Source organism: Ornithorhynchus anatinus, chromosome 4 (genome assembly GCF_004115215.2).
Source record: "Ornithorhynchus anatinus isolate Pmale09 chromosome 4, mOrnAna1.pri.v4, whole genome shotgun sequence".
Lineage (NCBI taxonomy): Eukaryota > Metazoa > Chordata > Mammalia > Monotremata > Ornithorhynchidae > Ornithorhynchus > Ornithorhynchus anatinus.
This window is the reverse complement of record NC_041731.1, coordinates 123,856,572-123,862,725: the sequence shown is the minus strand read 5'-3', so window position 1 is coordinate 123,862,725 and position 6,154 is coordinate 123,856,572.

The window sequence follows — 6,154 nt, the reverse complement described above, 5'->3', positions numbered from 1 at the left end:
CTTTTAGCCTAGTTGTGAAGGCTGAACCGACAGGATTTAGTTATAGATTGAATATGTGAGTTGAATGAGAGATGAGTCAAAGATAACACCACAGTTATGGGCTTGTGAGACAGGAAGGATGGTGGTGCCATCTACAGAGATGGGAAAATCACACGGAGAGCAGAGTTTATTTGGGAAGATAAGGAGTTATGGTTTGGTCGTGTTAAATTCGAGATGTCGGCGGGACACCCAAGTAGAAGTGCTCCGAAGGCAGGAGAAAATGTGAGACTACAGAAAGGGAGAGAGATCGGGGCTGGAGGTGTAGATTTAGGAATCATCCCATGGCCACTGAAGCCATGGGAGAGAATGAGTTGTCCAAGGGAGTAGGTGTGGATGGAGAATAGGAGGGTACCCAGAACAGAGCCTGGAGGGTTTTGACTTCTTGCTTATGTTTTGAAATCCCTCATGTTTGGAACTCCTTCCCCCTTCACACTGGGCAAAACCACCACTGCTACCCATCTTCAAAGTCCTACTAAGAGGACATCTCCTCCAGGATGTCTTCCCTGCCTCACTTCTTATTTCCTCAAACTATTTTCTGTTTCTCCTGCCTCACCCATACACTTGAGTCCATACCACTTAAACACTAAGAAACTCATCCCATCCCCACAGCACACATGTCCTTAAACTTGTTTGCTTCCCCTACTTGCAATGTATTATGCGTTTCTCCCCATCTAGACTGTAAGGTCCCTGAGGAGGGGATCGTGTCTCTTGATTCATTCATTCAATTGTATTCATTGAGCACTTACGTTGTGCAGATCACTGTCCTAAGCACTTGGGAGAGTACAACAGAACAATAAACAGGAACCTCCCCACCCACATCGAGCTTACAGTCTCTCAGGTGCTTAGTATGGTGCTCTGCTTACACCGATAAATACCAATAAATAACAAGTGCTCAATGAATACTAATGATTGATTGATTGATTGAATGAGCTAAGAGCGAATGAGAAAACAAATCTGAAACAAACCGACAGAGGGCTGAGAAAGTCAGTATTAGGAGGGGCAAGGAGCAAAAGCAGGACTGGATGATGGGGTATCCAATCCAAAGTGAAGTCTCTGTGGTCAGAGGAGGGTGAAGTGTCAAAGAGCCTGATGTAGAGAGAGTCCCCACTGAGGCTACGCAATTAGGGGGAAAGGTTTTCAAATGAAGGCCACCTTTGGTGTCTTGTGTGGTGGACAAGCTGGAGAAGAACTTTAGAAAAAAGCTGACCACACTAGATAATGAAGACCACGGGGCTACAGGTTCATGAAACTACAGCTCAAGACATTGAACTAGGCTGTTGTAAATGGATTTTGCATGCATAACTCTTGCATAGGAAGAGCAAAACAATATAACGCAGCCTTAGAGATCCCCTCCTCCCAGAAGACTGAGACCTCATTCCCTGCTTACTGTGTAAACCAGTTTCCCAGTCTGTAGCCACGCATACACAGGAGATTCTTAATAGATGTTTGATGATAGTGGTGAATTTGCATGTCGCCTGACATTCAATCTAAATCCTAAACATCCTGGGAAATTAACAACCCAGATAGCATCGAAAGCTATTTATGACAGGGAAAAAAAAAGACTAAGAATAGAAGGACAGAGAAATTAAAAGGAAGTGAAGGAGAAAAGATGTGCTTTCAGATGAGATTTGAAGATAGTGGGAAAGGCAGTGAAGTAGAGAGATGCAGAAAAGCCTGCTTCAGATTGAAAGAGCTTAAAAGCAAAAGGCCTTTTATTTCCCTTCCGCCACAACTAATGATATTAAAATAGACAATGAATGGGGGGCTGAGTTTGAGTCCATTATCTTTATATGATACATCGCCCAGTGTTTAGTACAGTGCTTGTCACAAAGTACATGCTTAGCAAATACTACAATGATACTAGTTATTATAGTTATCAATTTTATTCACGGTATTCCTTATGTGCTCATTATGTTTCATGTACTGTACTAAACTCTAGGGTAGAAATAAAGTAATTAGGTTGGACAGAGTCTATGACCCACGTGAAACTCACAGTCTTAATCCCCGTTTTACGAATGAAATAACTGAGGCCCAGAGAAGTAAAGTGACTTGTCCAAGGTCACACAGCAGATAAGTGGTGGAGCTGGGATGAGAACCCAGGTCCTTCTGATTCGCAGGATTGTGCTCTATCCACTAGACCACAATGTTTCTTAATAATGTTCCTGTTATTGACAGAAAATAGCATCTATCACCGTCAGTGTTAATCTGGAGTCTCCAGCTGCGGGTCAAAATGTAGTTTAATTCAGGTTGTTAGACACCACCCATGGCAACTCACATCTCCAGAGTCCATTCCTTTTGTTTGAACCGGGTTAAACACTGAAATATGTTTTCATACAATCCTTTCCATGCTTACGCTGGTTCTTCAGTCGACAAAGAGAAACTTTAGATGGTCTTAGAGGGACGAGCAGCATGAGAAGCAGCTTTGCACAGTGGATAGAACCCGGGCCTGGGAGTCAGACAGTCATGGGTTCTAATCCCAGCTATGCCACTTGTCTTCTGTGTGACCTTGGGCACATCGCTTCACTTCTCTGGGCCTCAGTTCCCTCATCTGTAATATGGAGATAAAGACTGGGATTCCCCATGTGGGAGAGGGACTGTGTCCAACCTAATTACCGTCTATGTACCCCAGTGCTTAGAACAGTATGTGGCACATAGTAAGCACTTAACAGATACTACAACAAGTACCACAGTTAAGGACCATGTCTAATTCTCACCTCTTTCTTCTTTACCACAGCTGTGTACAGTGCTCTACACACAGTAAACACTTAATATAGTGCATTACTACCAAATATATGTAAATACCTTCCAGTAGCCTCAGGGAGTGCATCCTTCAGGGAAAGGAATAAACATTTGGATGGATGGGAAGCTACACTTGATGCTCAGACAACCTCCAATCCACAACCCTACTAGACCCATGGCAAGGAATTATGGGGCTGCAAACAAGGGTGCCGTTGTCATAGGTATGTCAATTTCATCTGTTCCCCTCCCCACAGCACTTGTGTATATTGGTATTAAATTTTCATTACTCTATTTTATTAATGATGTATATATATCTATGATTCTATTTATCTATTTTGGTGGCATTGATGTCTATCTACTTGTTTTGTTTTGCTGCCTGTCATCCCCTTTTAGACTGTGCGCCCGTTGTTGGGCAGGGATTGTCTCTATCTGTTGCCAAATTGTACATTCCAAGCGCTTAGTTCAGTGCTCCGCACACAGTAAGTACCAAATAAATACAGTTGAATGAATGAATGAATGCTTACTATGTGCAGCGCACTGAACTAGCATTTATTCATTCAGTCATATTTACTGAGTACTTACTGGGTGCAAAGCACTGTACTAAGCACTTGGGAGAGATTTGTACATTCCAAGCGCTTAGTACAGTGCTCTGCACATAGTAAGCGCTCAATAAATACTATTGAATATTGAATGAAAAATAGAAAAACAAACACATTCGTGCGCCAAGGAGCTCATAGTCAAAAGCACTTGGAAGAATACAGCAGCGTTAGCAGACGTGTTTCCTGCCTGTACTGTACTCTCCCAAGCATTCAGTATAGTGCTCTGCACACAGTAAGCCCATTGATTGAGTGATTGATTTGCTTGAGAAGAACAAATATTGAAACATGGGGTATGGTAGAAGAAGAGATTGATTAAGTAAGCTCCCATTTTTCCCTATTTGCCACCCCCTTCCCTATTGTCTAAGCACTTGGATCTCTACCCCTTAAACCAATACAGTTGGGTTGTTTTGCACTCTCCCAAAGGCTTAGTGAAGTGCTCTGCACCCGGTAAACTTTCAATGAATACTACCAATTGATTGATTGACTGACAGATGAGAGAGTGCTGACTGAACACTTTAAAGCCGACGGTCAGGGATTTCAATGGGCAACATTGGAGGTTTTAAAGGAGTGTGGAGACGTGGATAGAATTAATTAATAATATTAAGCTTCTTCTCCCGAACCTTTTATTAGAACTGCAAATAAATTGCCCTCTAGACTGTAAGCACAACATGGGAAGGGGATGTGTCAGTTACACTGTTATATTGTACTCTCCCAAGCACATAGTAGAGTGGTCTACACACAGTAAATGCTCCATAAATACAATTGATGGATGGAGTTTCACCTTTTTTCCCTTTCACTTGAAAACCTATAGAGTAGGCATTAACGAGAACGAAAGGGACCCAAACGATCAAGAGGAAATGATGAGAGAAAGTCCTGGAGAATCCATAGAATGGATAGTCAGTGCATCAATAATCAAGAGTTGGAGAGGCCCTTGTCTTAAAGAGAACTGAAGGATCTTTTCAATGATCAGAACAGTCTGGAAGACTCTCCCCACAACCTTTAGCATAATAAGGAATGGGAGAATTATAAATACTTCTATATTCCTAGGCAAGGAGTTCTGTTACAAACTTATTCAAGCATAAAATTCTGAGAACGTAGGGAAGAATTTGACTTGTAAATATATTACATATGGAAATCTTGTTCCTTTCGCATATGCTTTTGCTGTTAGTGGAGAAAATAATGAATGTTAGCTTTCACAGATAATGATCGTGATATTTTGGGACTTTGCTTCAGATCATTTTTTTTGTCATTTTTCCTGCATCTACAAAACTGGAGGGTTCAAGAGAAGCAGCGTGGCTGAGAAGCAGCGTGGCTGAGAAGCAGCGTGGCTCACTGGAAAGAGCACGGGCTTTGGAGTCAGAGGTCATGGGTTCAAATCCCAGCTCGGCCACTTGTCAGCTGTGTGACTTTGGGCAAGTCACTTAACTTCTCGGTGCCTCAGTTACCTCATCTGTAAAATGGGGATTAAGACTGTGAGCCCCACGTGGGACAACCTGATTCCCCTGTGTCTACCCCAGTGCTTAGAACAGTGCTTGGCACATAGTAAGCGCTTAACAAATACCAACATTATTATTATTATTACTAGACCCAGGTACATCTCTCCCAACTCCTTAAAAACCTCCAGTGGTCGCCCAGGCACTGCGGCATCAAACGGAAACTCCTTACCCTCGTCTTCAAAGCCCTCAGTCAACTTGTCCCCTCTTACCTTACCCCACCGATTTCCTACTACAGCCCAGCCCACACACTTTACTCCTCTATTACCAGCTTTTTCACTATATGCTCCAATCTCATCTATCTCGTTGCTGTCTCCTTTCCCACATCCGCCCTCTGGCCTGGAACTCCCTTCCCCTCCATATATGCTAGACCAACACTCTCCCCAATTCATTAAGGTCGCAACTCCTCCAAGAGGCCTTCCCCGATTAAGCCATCTTTTCCCCACCTCTCTCTCCTGATTGTGTCATCTATACCCTTTGGGCTTTTGGTATTCTCCCCACCCTCAGGCCCCACAGCACTTCTATACATATCTATACAGGATATACTATAAATTACTTAACCGTTCATTCATTGTCAGTTGTATTTATTGAGTGTTTCCTGTGTGTAGAACATGGTACTAAATGCTTGGAAAAGTACAGTATTATTAATCATATTTATTGAGCAGTTACTCTGTGCAAATCACTGTACTAAGAGCTTGGGAGAGTACAACATGATAGCAAACACATTCCCTGCCCACAGTGAGCTCAGTGTCAAGAGGGGGAGACAGACATTAATATAAATAGATAAGGAAATAAATAAATGGCAGATATATAAAGTTATATACATAAGTGTCATGGGGAAGGGAGAGAGGATGAATGAAGAAGCAAGTAAGAGTTGCACAGAAGGGAGTGGGAGAAGAGGAGAGGAGGGCTCAGTCAGGGAAGGCTTCCTGGAGGAGATGTGCCATCAATAAGGTTTTGAAGTAGGGGAGAGCAATTATCTGTCTGATACGAAGAGGGAGGGTGTTCCAGGCCGGAGGTGTGATGGAGAGGTTTGTGAGATGGGAAGGATGGTGGTGCCGTAAACAGTGATGGGAAAGTGAGCAGGAGGACAGGGTTTGGGTGGGAAGATAAGAAGTTCAGTTTTAGCCATTTAGCCACAATATAACAATAAACAGACAAGTTGTTGTGGGAAGGGAACGTGTCTACCAAGTTTGTTGTATTGTACTCTCTCCCAAGCACTTAATACAGTGCTCTACACACAATAAGCACTCAATAATTACCATCTATTGATGGATCTGTTGA